The sequence below is a fragment of the Cetorhinus maximus genome, chromosome 19 (genome assembly GCF_964194155.1).
Source record: "Cetorhinus maximus chromosome 19, sCetMax3.hap1.1, whole genome shotgun sequence".
In the NCBI taxonomy this organism is placed as follows: Eukaryota; Metazoa; Chordata; class Chondrichthyes; order Lamniformes; family Cetorhinidae; genus Cetorhinus; species Cetorhinus maximus.
The window spans coordinates 71,543,146-71,556,657 of NC_135897.1; positions in this window are offsets into that span (position 1 = coordinate 71,543,146).

The window sequence follows — 13,512 nt, forward strand, 5'->3', positions numbered from 1 at the left end:
GTAGCCCGTTTGATTGGCACCACATCCACCACCTCCAACATCCACTTCCTCCACCACCGATGCACAGTAGCAGCAGCGTGTACCATCTACAAGATATATTGCAGCAACTCACCGGGTCTCCTTCGACAGACCTTCTAAACCCGCCCCCTCTACCACCTAGATGGACAAGGGCAGCAGATGCATGGGAACACCACCATCTCTATGTTCCTCTCCAAGCCACAACCATCCTGACTTGGAACTACATTGCTATTCCTTCATTGTCGCTGCATCAAAATCCTGGAATTCCCTTCCTAACAGCACTGTGGGTGTACTGCAGCGGTTCAAGGCGGTAGCTCACCACCAACTTCTCAAGGGCAATTAAGGATGGGCAGCAAAAATACTGGCTTAGCCAGTGACGCCCACGTCCTGTGAAAGAATAAAAAAAAGACTGATGGGACTATAATTGGCTGTATTGAAATTGTCCTGGTTTGCGGGGGGAAGGGGGAATGGGCGGGGCGGGGGGGGGGGGGGGGGGGGGGGGGGAGAGATGGGGGGTGGTGGGCGGGGTGAGCAGGGAGCAGGAAAGAGGTGCTGTCTGTTTCAGAAAATGCCAGAACTGAAACTCCATGCAGCTTTAAGAAGATATGAGCCCCGAGCACTGCTGGAAAGTGGCTCATATCATTTTGAAGCTCTATGGACTTTCAGTTCTGGAATTTTTTTGTAGCCCTAGGCATTTGTGAAAAGTGGCTCATAGCATTTTAAAGCTCTATGCAGTTTGTGGTCAGTTTATTTTTGCCATGGTGCCAATGCTGGAGTGCTGCCTCCCCACCCCAAATTTTACCGTCCTACACGACAGCCTAGTTTGCTTAGTGGTTGCATGGCCCTACTTTGCATTCACATGCTGGGTTCCATCATCGAGGAGGGCAATGTTCATGGAGCCTCCTCCCCCTGATAGCTGTTCAATTGTCCACCACCATTCACAACTGGACTTGCAGGAATGTAGAACTTTGATCCGATCTGTTGGTTTTGGATTGCTTAGCTCTGTCTATACAATGCTATTTCCACAGTTTGGCATGGATGTTATCCTGTGTTGTATCTCCATCAGTTTGGCACCTCATTTTTAGGCATACTTGGTGTTGCTCCTGGCATGCTTTCCTGCAGTTCTCGTTGAAGCCGGGTTGGTCGCTTGGCTTGAGTGTGATGGTAGAGTGAGGGATTTGCAAGGCTATGAGGTTACAGATTGTGGTTGAATACATTGCTGTTGCTGCTGATGACCCACAGTGCCTCATCGATGTCCAATTTTGAGTGACTAGATCTGAACTGAATCTATCCCAGCACAGTAGTAGTGCCACAAAACATGATGGAGCATGTCTTCACTGTGAAGCCGGGACTTTATCTCCATAAGGACTTTGTGGTGGTCACTCCTACTAATGCTTTTATTGGATAGGTGCAGCTGCAGCAGATAGATTGGTGAAGACAAGGTCAAGTGAGTTTTCCCTCATGTTGGTTCTCTCATCACCTACCACAGACTCCACCTGGCAGATATGTTCTTCAGGACTTGGGCAGCTCAGTCAATAGTGGTGCTGCCAAGCCACTCTTGGTGATGGCCGTTTAAGTTCCCCATCCAGAGTACTTTCTGTGCCCTTGCTACCTTCCGGGCATCTTCCAAGTAATGTTCAACATTGAGGAATATGATTCAGCAGTGAGGGAAGGTGGTAGGGGTCAATCATCAAGAGGTTTCCTTGGCCATGCTTGACCTGAAGCCATGAGACTTCGTGGAGTCCAAGTCAATGTTGAAGATTTTCAGAGCCACTCGCTCATGATGTATACCACAGTGTTGCCATCTCTTATTGGCTTGTCCTGCTAGTGGGACAGGACAGGCCATGGGAAGGTAATGGAGAAGACTGGGTCATTGCCTGTAAAGTAAGATCCTGTGGGACAGGTCTCTCAATTTTGGCACAAGTCCCCAGATGTTTGTACAGAGGATTGGCTGGGTTGTGTGTGCCTTTGTTGTATGCCTAGGTCGATGCTGGGTGGTACATCCTGTTCTATTCTTATTTGAATTTTTCATAATGGTTTAATACGAATGAGTGGCTTGTCAAGCTATTTGAGAGGTCAGTTAAGAGTCAAACACAGTGCTGTGGGTCTGGAGTCACACGTAGGCCAGACCAGGTAAGGATGGCACATTTCCTTCCCTGACAGATGTTAGTGAATCAAAATGGTTTTTAATGACAATCTGGTAAGTTTCACGGTCACCATTACTGAGATGAGTTTTTTATTCAACTTAATAAATTGAGTTCAAAATGCCCCCAGCTGCTGAGGTGGGATTTGAACTCATGTCTCCCGAGAATTTGTCCAGGCCTCTGGCTTATTATCCAGTAAGTTTACTAGTATGCTACTGTTATGTTCTACTGTGGAGTTGCTTCGCTTGTGAACCGGTTGTGCTCTTATCTTATCTTTCGGCGGGTGAGTGGATAACAATATACTGCAGACGCATAAACCAATATGAAATGAAGCACATGCTATTTATTTACACTGACAACAGAGCACTGACATGATGGGTGCTTCTCCAACCAGGCCCTACTCTAGATTAACATTAACATTGTAGCCCGCGCTACACAGCTATTGTTTCATACGTTCAGGTGGTCAATCTGCTCTCATTCTCTTAAAGGTGTATTACATCTCAGATTACCACAGCTACTGTTCCCTATAGTTTAGAGAAATTACATTTCTCCATTCTTAAAGCACAGTAAATGATGCAACATAAATTGCTCCATCAGACAAGTACATAAATATCTGGGACACACACATGATTGATTAAGGAGATATATATAATAACTTCCTCCAAGGATTAATAGGAAAAGGAACCTGCTGGTGTAGTATTAAATCATACAGGATCCTAAAATCAATTCCTTATCTACGCCGAGCTAGCTGATCTCAGAAAATGGGCCACTCTAATTGGCCTCAATGCCTCTTTGGCCAGCTGTTCGTTTTTAAGAATGAAAGGTGATCTCATTGAAATGTATAAAATTCTTAGAGGGCCTGATGCTGAGAAGCTGTTTCTCTTAGCCGGGAAGTCTAATGTATGTTGGGTTAAAGGGGTAAATAAGGTTGCAGAGACATTGATATGTATGAACAATAACAATTTATTGAATGAAAATAACTATTTACAGATATATAAGACTAAACCATAACCTTTAATTCTCCTTCTAGACTCTTAGTCACATGACTCTCTCTTACATCATCATGTGGGCAGTACTATTTCTCTAGTCCCACACATTAACTCTTACAGTCCTGAACACCCTAATATTATATCTGGAACTAGGGGTCACAGTCTTAGGATAAGGGGCCGGCCATTTAGGACTGAGACGAGGAGTAATTTCTTCACTAAGAGGCCTGTGAATCATTGGAATTCTCTATCTCAGAGGGTTGGGGATACTCAGTTGTTGAGTATACTCAAGGCCGAGATCAATAGTTTTGAGTGCCAAGGGATATGAGAAAAGGGGGAAAAAGTAGGATTGTTGTAGCAGTTCAGCCATGATCTTATTGAGTGACTTGAAGAGCTGCTTTACCTACTCCTGCTCTTATTTCTTAAGATCCAATGTAGTTCTTATCCAATGACCATGACAAGAAAGTAGTTGCATGTGGGCTTCAGGTGAGATCTTGTGCTCTATAGATTATAACAGTTTGCCAATAGATAATACTGATAATACTGTTCAAGTTCACATGGGCAAACGAGTTATTGCAAGGTTTCTAGTACACGTGGAACTGTCCTCCACCAAAAGGAAGAATCAGTTGGGAAAGAAGGGGAGAAAATTTTGTTGGGAGGGGAAGATGATGTTAAAAATATCTGAAGCAGCAGGCAAACAAATACCAAGGGGAGAATTTTCACCCCATTGGGGGGCTGAGCGGGAGTGGGTGTGGATGGGCGCACAGCCAATCGCCGCCCATGATCAGCTGTGCGCCATTTTATGTGGGCGGGCTAATTAAGGCCCACCCAGTATGATGCACACCCAGAAGCGCTGAGTGGTCCCTGCACAGGCAGGGGGAGTAGGCTGAGTTGGGGCCTGCGCTCTTTTGCGCATGCGCATGAAAAAGCGCAAAAACCTTCCTGAGGCACAGAGCTGCCTCAGGGAGTTTAATGACATTTTGAAAAATTTGAATAAAGAGAGAAAAGAAAATTTCAGACATGTCCTCTCATGTGACAGTGTCACATGAGCTGGGACATGTCAATGAATTTAGTTAAAAAATTTACTTGAATTATAAATCCTTCATGAAACCTCATCCCGCCCGTGGATGAGGTTTCATGATAAATGCGAAGGCCACCTGGGCTCTTCGCCTGCCCTCCAACCTTAAGGTTGGACGGGCAGCTCCTTCAATCATTTTAATTAGTTTTTAAATGGCCTTAATAGGCCTTTAACAGTTCGGCTGGCGCGCAGCCGACTCTGGTGTGCACCCGCCGAACTGAAGATCGGAATGACGCGCGGTGATGTCGGGATGCATGCACGATGTCACCACGCATCATTTTACGCGTCGGCAAGTGGGGCCCGCCACCGCACGCCAACCCGAAGTTTCTGGCCCGATAAATTTTCCTCTATTACCTTTGCAACAACAATAACTTATATTTATATAGCACCTTTAACATAATAGAATGTCCAAAGGTGCTCACAGAAACATTATGAAACAAAATATGACAGCGAGCATATAAAGACATATTAGGTCAGATGACCAAAAGCTTATTCAAAGAGGTATGTTTTAAGGAGCGCCTTTAAAAGGAAGAAAATGAGGTAGAGAGCCAGAGAAGTTTAGGGAGGGCTTTCCAGAGCTTAGGGCATGGCAATTCAAGGCAATAGTGGTGTGATTAAAATCAGGCTTGCTCAAGAGGCCAGAATTAGAGGAGCAGAGACGTCTCGCAGGGTTGGTGGGGTTGGAGGAGATTACAGGGATAGGGAGGAGCAAGGCCGTGGAAGGATTTGAAAACAAGGAGGAGAATTTTAAAATCAAAATGTTGCTTAACTGTGAGCCAATGTAGGTCAGCAAGCATAGAAGTGTATGGAGAACGGGATTGTGAGAGTTAGGATGTGTGCGGCAGAGTTTCGGATGACCTCAAGTTTATTGAGGGTAGAATGTGGGAAACCAGCCAGGAAACAGTCTCAGTAATCATTGCTTATTCCACCCTCAAAATAGAATTCCTTTTAAATCCTATTACACGAGAGGTGAATGTTGTACATGACAGTTACATGTACAAGGCAAATAATACCAACAAGGCATAAATAATTTTCTTTTACCTGTAGATTGACTGTAGATGTAGAGAGTTGGCACACAATTTCAAGTGACATGAATTGTTTCCTTTTTCGAAGTGTGCTAAATGTTAAAGAATGCTGCTCTTATTCACTGTCTGGAGCAACATGTCACCAGCGAAATGATCACTGCTCTGATTGTGGTTAATTCAGTTTAACTATTGTGAGCCTAGAAATTCAACCACGTAGCACCTGTGTTTTGGAATCCAACCGGCTTCCTAAGCCTACAGCATGGAAGTGCATGCTTGGTATGAGCCAGAAGTAGTCTACCTGCCATGTTTGTGTAGACAAGAAAATGGTATCTGGGGCCCATGTCTAAAACAGAATTTAAACTCTTTCAATATTCAAAGAAGGAGCTTGATGCCTGTTTGAAGCCCCCGATGCAATGTTGGTTTTCCCTGAAGCATGCAGGAAAACTAGGGGCAGAATTTTGCCATTGGCGAGCAGGGGGCGGGACCCGCTCGCCGACTCATGAAACGATGCGGGATGACATGGGGGGAACCCCAGACGTCATCCTGGTCCATTTAAATTTTCAGGAAGGTGGGGGCGCAGACAAATCAGCTGTCCGCCCGCCGACCTCTCAATGGCCAATTGAGGCCATTGACAGGATCATTGAAACAATTAAAGGACCTGCTTGTCCAACTTTAAGGTTGGTGGGCAGGCCAGGTGCCCCGGCGGCAAATAGAAAAAACATGAAACCTCATCCACCGGCGGGATGAGGTTTCATGCAGGGTTTTAAAAAGTTTAATAAAGTTTTAGTGTAAATTATGAACATGTCCCATCTCATGTGACATTGTCCCACTTCTCCGGCGGAGATCGGCTCCCTGCCCGCCGGAAATTGGGTCGGGCCTGCCCACCCAGCAGGCAGAAAATTCTGCCCTAGGTTTATATGCAGCCTAATAGGCAATTGTTAAAGGGACCATTGGGCTGCAATCAACAAAGAGAGTGCTTAAGATATATTTTCCTGTATGTAAAGCCTGGAGGAGCAAATGTGTTCATCCCAGCCCCACACTGAAATCACTGCTGGGCACCACAGCCAAGTGAGTTATAAGGGCAAGTGACCAAAAAGCTGGTCAAAGAAGAGCATCTGAATGGTGGACAGCGGCTGAGAGGCTTTGGGAAGAAATTCCAGAACTTAGGGCCAAGGCAGCTGAAGGCATAACCACCAAAAGTGGAGTCATTAAAATTGGGCCAGAATTGGAAGAGTGCAAGCATCTCAGAGGGTTGTAAGTTTGGTGCAGGTTACAAAGGTTGCCATGGGAGAAGGGTGGACGCATTTGAAGTCAAAGATGAGAATTTTTAAAATCGAAGTGTTGCTTATATGGCAGCCAATGTAGGTTAGTGAACACAGGGATGATGATGACTGGGACTTGGTGCAAATTGGGATAAAAGTAGCAGAGTTTTGGAAGAATTCAAGTTTATGGAGGGTGGAAGATGAGAAGTTGGCCAGGGAAGCATTGGAATAGCTGAGAATAGAGGTGATAAAGGCACAGATGAGGAGTCTTGATGATAGAGCAGATGTGTGTTCATATCCCAGTTCTGTCAGAGTGGTTAGGATCTGATTGAATGACTTTGATCAAGAGGTGGGGTGAGACGAGAACGCATACTGTTGCCTGATTACATTTAATCTAATGCTGCATGCAGTTATGAATCCTTCACTAAAATATGATATTGGATAATTTTCCTTATGTAACAAGATTTTAAACGACCTGAGATTTGCTGATGACATTGACCTAGTAGCAACATTTAAAATAGATTTGCAGGAACTGATAGGGTGTATATGGAGAGTAGAAAATTTAGATTACAGATTAACAAAAAGACAATGGCCATGCCATTTGGGAAGCATTAGGATGATGTATACATTACAATTGGAGAGGCTGTAGGTGAACAGGTAGATAAATTTATGTATTGTGATGATTTTTAACCTGCACCCAAACATAAAGCTGGTACTTATTTCAAGGGAACTGAAGATCAGGTAGTTTTTATAAGGAGTGGCCAATCCGCAAGGGCTCGGGTGGCAAGTTGAAAATATACCCCCGTGTATATTTTCACACACCAAGAACAATGCCACAAAAGATCTACTGGTTAATATATCAAACGTTTTGAGCCTGTGACTGTCTGCCACAAACATAAAATGCAGAGCGCAGTAAGTGACTCAAATTTCACTTTTGTTAAAAAGCAACCAATCAAAAACACACACAGTGCACTGCACCACCCTTTAAAAAAGACTCCCATGTCCACAAAAACGTAATTGTCGCATTCCTCAAAATGTTGAGAGAAAGCCTTTGGGCACCTTGACACTTCCCCTTAGTTTTTTTTACCCTTGCCATTTTAACATGATACCCCAATCTCCCTTCATTTTTGTTGTTGCCGCTTTGCTTGATATTATAACAGGCTTCCTGTCACTTGAGCCTGGCCTTGTCTTCTGTTCTAATTTGAAATCTGTGATCTTTCATCTTTACCTTACCTCCTGATAATTGAACCAAGTCTCAGTTTGTCTGCACATGCATGCACGGTGTTGCTCAGTGCCATCTCTTAGGTCCTCTGTACATAGGTAACCTCAAGGCCGGTGAGAATCCACTACACGCATGGGATCTCCAGCCCAGCCTGTGAGAATAGTAAATAAATTGCAAGGAGAAAGGTGGGACAGGAGAAAGGGGGAGTTGGTGTAATCTGTGAATAAATAGGCAGACAGAGAAGGTAAAGGAGACATCCCAAGGCAGACAAATTAATGAATCAGTCAAAGAGAGAAAAAGTAAGAAGATAAACAAAGGGAAATCAGTAAACAGAAAATCAAATAGGAAAATAACTACACAGACTGGGAGAGGGCAGAAAGATGGTCACAATTTTTCTTTGTAAGGAATTACGTGGGAAATCAACTGGTAATAACGTATAATGGGACTGAATGGGTTGTGGTTTACCTCATCAAAATCCATGCAATGGGAAAGTAGGCATTCTATTCTTGCATTAGTTATGCACTTATTTTGCAGTTAAATAAAATTGCCAATAAATCACTTGTTTTCCTTCAGAATAGAAATGTGTATGAAGGCCGTCAGGTTGGGTATGTAATTTGTAGTGGTGTCTTACAGAACACGGATATTCACTGCATGCAATTATTTTTGAATTCCTCAATCCTTATGCTATATGGAACATTCCAGCAAGTACACAATCAAAAATTCACTTTATATTTCAAGCCTTGAAGTTGCAGAAGTTTCGATGGTGTCATGATTGCTGGAAAGTAATGCCAAGTTGCCCCTCCACCACATGCTTACAGCTATAATTGCTGCCAGTAAGTTTGAGATGGATCGAATTTAATTAGTTCAAATGCACATGTTGACTTTTAAATTTCACCATAGTATTTTATACTATCCAGAAGCAATAACTATGTGCAATGTCTACCGCCAGACAGTTACATGGAATATGTATTCTCTGAAAGTGCATATCCTATTTCCAAAACAATATTCAGATCTGTACTTAATGTCATCTCATTTTCGAACTCCAATACAATACATGCATAGTTCAAATGTTAAGGCAAAATTACAAATGGGTCTTCAGTGATGTCATAGCCAACATTAAATAAATGGGTCTTCAGTTAATTACTTTTTTCATGGCTTATTTCTTTTTAAGAAAAAAAACACACTTTATTAAATATTAACAGAGGTGCATATCTCAGTTGTGAGACTACCTTTTTTATATTTTCTTCATCTAATGCTTCTGTGATTGTAAACAAGGGAGGAGTCAAAAGGAGACAGATTGAAACTGATGTTGGAAGCTCTATGTAACATGATGCCAGTGAACTATAACTATAACTTTGCATCTGGCCTTATGTCCCACCTCAGCAACAATCACATCTGCGAACAAACAAAATGTTTACTCTGAAGTCCAGCTTTACTCAATAACTTGAGGCAATGCATATTTCCTCAGAGTCATTTTGATTGCACTAGGGTTCGCAACAAATAAGGCTGTTGTGCAAATCTAAAACAAGGTGAAACCAAATGTGGACATTCTTCTAACATATGGCTGTCAGAACCATTGGGGGAGGGGAGGGAAGGGAAAATCTCCTTCTAATGACCAATGGAATAAATATTGATACAGACTTGGGTTGAAGTCATCTGTGTGCTCTTTCAATGTAGCTGAATAAGAGAAAGAAGCCTATTAAAAAGAGTAAAAAATAATTTGAGAACATGTTAAATAAAACAAATTTAAATTTGGAAATAAAAAATAAAAAAGCGCTCAAATTTGAAATCCAGATTGATAATATTACTTAAAATCAAACATAACTTTTGTCTTGTAAATATTTTGTGAGTTGCAGTGTACTTCATTAAAAAGAGTGTTATTCGGAGCTATAATGTGAGAATGTGAGTACATGTCCTACACATGCTTTTTAACACAAGTGTGTGATACAATGAAAGTTTGTTATATAACTTCTAAATATGGTTTTTACTTCTCCGTTAATCCATTAAATTAATTAGCACAAAATAATGCCTTAAATACAGGAAAAAGGAAGTGTCCATAATAATTACTACCTAATCAATCACTAACTGCCATGACTCAGGATATCCTGGATTAGGTTATATTGTTTCAGCCTGTGCTAAATTGATTCCTTGAAGCGTGAGTATTTTTCTGTCCAATGAGACTGAGGGAAAGTTTCTGTATTTGAGTGAAGTGCTCAAAGCCAATAAGGCTAGAACAAAATCATCTGTTTTGTAAAATAACTTTGAGTTGCATCTTTTTATCAAGTGAAGTTTTAACGGTCCTGGATTTCCTGCTGTTGCTTCACTGTAGCTTTAGGAGTATAGCTGAACCCTTGTTTACATATGTAAACCCTGCACATTTGCTAAAGTTGTGGTGACATGGTGACAGAATGTGCAAGGTAATTAGTCTTTTAAGTATGCCCCTTTTATTTTCTAGATTGATTAGATTGCCCATCTCTCCCCTATACTGCTATCTTTTAAATCTCCCCACACCAGCCATAATTCCATGAACTAGGGGAATAACTTCTGTGTTGCTTTGTGCAACATAACTAAATATACTCAAAAACAACACAATTATCATGTTGCTACATATGTAGAGACCAAAAGCAATTCTTGTAAGCAGCAAAGTTGTCTATGTCAATGCCATTCCTAAAGCATCCACAAGGTCCTCCCCTTAACTGAACATGTTAATTGTTGCCGCCCGACTCCATGCCCAAACAGAAATTTCTTACCAGTTGGGGAATTGTTGGAAAGAGAATTAAAATGGACAACTGAAGTACAACATTGGCATACACGCCAACCTAGACAATGAGCAAATGCCAACACAGCCCCTATTTCAAGAACAGGCCAGAAATATAAGAATAAGTAGTTATTAGTTCGTCTCTTATGTTGTTGTACACAGTAATTTGGAACATTAACTCCCTCCCCCACGTGTCTCTGTTGTCTTCATGTTGCCGCTTCTCTACCTCACCACTGTGGCTTTTTTCTCTCCCTTTCCCTTCTGATTCTGTCTCCCTAGTTATTAATTTTGCTTCTCTCTCTCTGTCCTCTTTTGCTTTTTCCCTTTTTTTACTCTTTTGGGATGGCAGTGTCACAGTGTGGCCTGGAAAGGAGACAGCAATGGCTGCAGTCTACATTTGGAGTGGTGGCTGTGGTGGAATGAGGCTGTCAGCAGCTCCCTTCTCATTTCCTCCCCCTATTACTAGTGTTTCCCCACTCCCTTTCTGCCATTGCATCCTCAATGGCTTCACTTTTCCACTACCCTCTGCCCTTCCGATTACACCCCGTGATCTCATCCCTATCTATTATCCTTTGAACTACCCACTCAACTCCTACATTCCCTCCCCAACAATCCCACCCTTGACTTCACTGTGTCTCATCTCTGTATATAGTACACTTTGGAAAGGATACTTGGATGAGTGCAGCAAAGATTTCCCCAGAAAGTTTCTAGACTCCAGGTGTTAAATTATGTGGAGGGATTACATAAGATCATAAGAACATAATAGGAGCAGGAGTAGGCCATTAACCTAGCTCCACCATTCAATCAAATTATGACTGATCTTATACCTTATCTCCACCTTCCCACAAACTTCTATCTCAACTCAATCTTACATAGACTAGGCTTGAATTCCATGGAATATAAAGGTAAATGGATACTTTGATTGAGATTCTTAGGCCAGAATCTTCAGGATGGTGTGTGGGGGCAGTGACATCGGGCGTGCATCCTGACGTCACTGCGCATCATTCCGATCTTCAGTTTGACGGCACGCACCAGAATTGTCTGCACGCCCGTCGAACTGTCAAAAGCCTATTTAGGCCATTTAAAAACTAATTAAAACGATTAACAGAGCTGCCTGTCCAACCTTAGGGTTGGTGGGCAGGCGAAGAGCCCAGACGGCCTATGGAATTATCATGAAACCTCATCCACGGGCGGGATGAGGTTTCATGAAGGATTTATAAATCAAGTCAATCTTTTCATTAAAATTCATTGACATGTCACAGCTCATGTGACACTGTCAATTGAGGGAACATGTCTGAAATTTTTTTTCTTTATTTAAATTTTTAATAAAGAAATAAAACTCCCTGAGGCAGCTCTGTGCCTCAGGGAGATTTCTGCGCTCTTTCTTGTGCATGCGCGAAAGAGCGCAGGCTCTGACACAGCCTCCTCCCCCCACCTGCACAGGGTGCTCTCAGTGCTTCTGGGTGCAAGTCACGCTGGGTGGGCCTTAATTGGCCCGCCCACATAAAATGGCGGCATGCATCCATGCCCGCTTCCGCTCCTGCTTAGCCCCCCCCGACGGAGATAAAATTCTCCCCTTAGAGTTTTGAAGAGAAGTAATAGGGTAGATAGAGAGAAACATTTTCTTCTGGACAAGGGAACATAATGTTAAAATCAGAGTCAGGTCATTCAGGAGGGAAGGAAAGATGTTTATTAGGAGTGTAGAATGCTCTCTTACAAGATGCAGTAAGTGCTAGCTCAGGTTTTTTGCTAAACAAGGATATTAAAGGATGTGGAGCCAAGGGATGTGGATGGAGTTAGGATCAGCTTTGAATGATGGAACAGGCTTAAGGAGCTGGGTGGTCTATTTTAATGTTTCTATCTCATTCTAACCCTCCATCACGCACTCCTCTCTATTGGGATCATTCTTTAGTTATCATTTTGTAAAGCTAGAGACATTAATGTGTCTAAGAATTAACTTAATTTATTCTGGTTTCCAAACATTCATCATTTAACATTTCATGGGGTAGTACAAGTCCAGTACCATGCCTGAAACCATCTGTGCAGGAAACTTCTAGATGTTAATCACGAGAAAGCATTATGTAACCTTGAAGGTCATGTTATGATCTGGTTAGGAACAGGTAACCTTTTGTTTAAAGTAGACAAAGTTTGAAATCCCAGTTACCCACTAAGAGATCCATGGTTTTAAACAAACAAAAGCTTTACAAAGTAAGAAAAGTACAACAATTTACAATACCTATCTTATGTTAATTCTGAATATTAGAGAATGAGGCAAATATAAATTAACAGACAAACTGTGATCAAACACACCACACTATACATTAAATGGCAGATGTGACCAAGGTAGATCACACAGACTTCTCAGCAATCCACCCAGACATCAGTGACCACTGCGAGTCACAAAATCTCTGAAAAATTCTGTCTCCCTCAGGAGGGGTTTCAACTCTTCAATTTCAAAGTTCTAGCCCCTGAATTCTCTCAAAAGCCGCTCCCGACTTGGACTACCTCAAGGACTGTTCACTTCCCAATTGTTCAATCTCTCCTCCATGGAATTCACAAAGCTGCACTCCTACATGTAATTACCAGCATACTTCCAACTCTTTTGCAGATCACAAGCTTCACTAAGCTGGCACTGCCCTCTGGGCTTCTCTGAACTCCAATATCCCAGTTGCACTGAGCTACAAATGACTTTGCTGAGCGCTAATTGCCTCCAGCACAGAACCAGCAACCTTCTACCACCATCTCAACTCTCTAGGACTTCTCAGAGCCCTAGCTGTCTGGAGCATGAAAACAGCTTCCAGGGCTTCTCTGTGAGCTGTTAGCCACACGAGGTCCAAACTGCAACAAATCCCCTCTCCCCGAAAATACACAGATAAATTGAAACTAGAGAACCTTCTTAAGCTCCACCCACCTCCATGATGATGTAGCCTTTCAGGATTCACTGAATGCTTTTAAACGAAATTACCTGTGATTCCCAAAACAAAACATCTCTCTGGACTGCACTTCTTTGCAAGCAGTG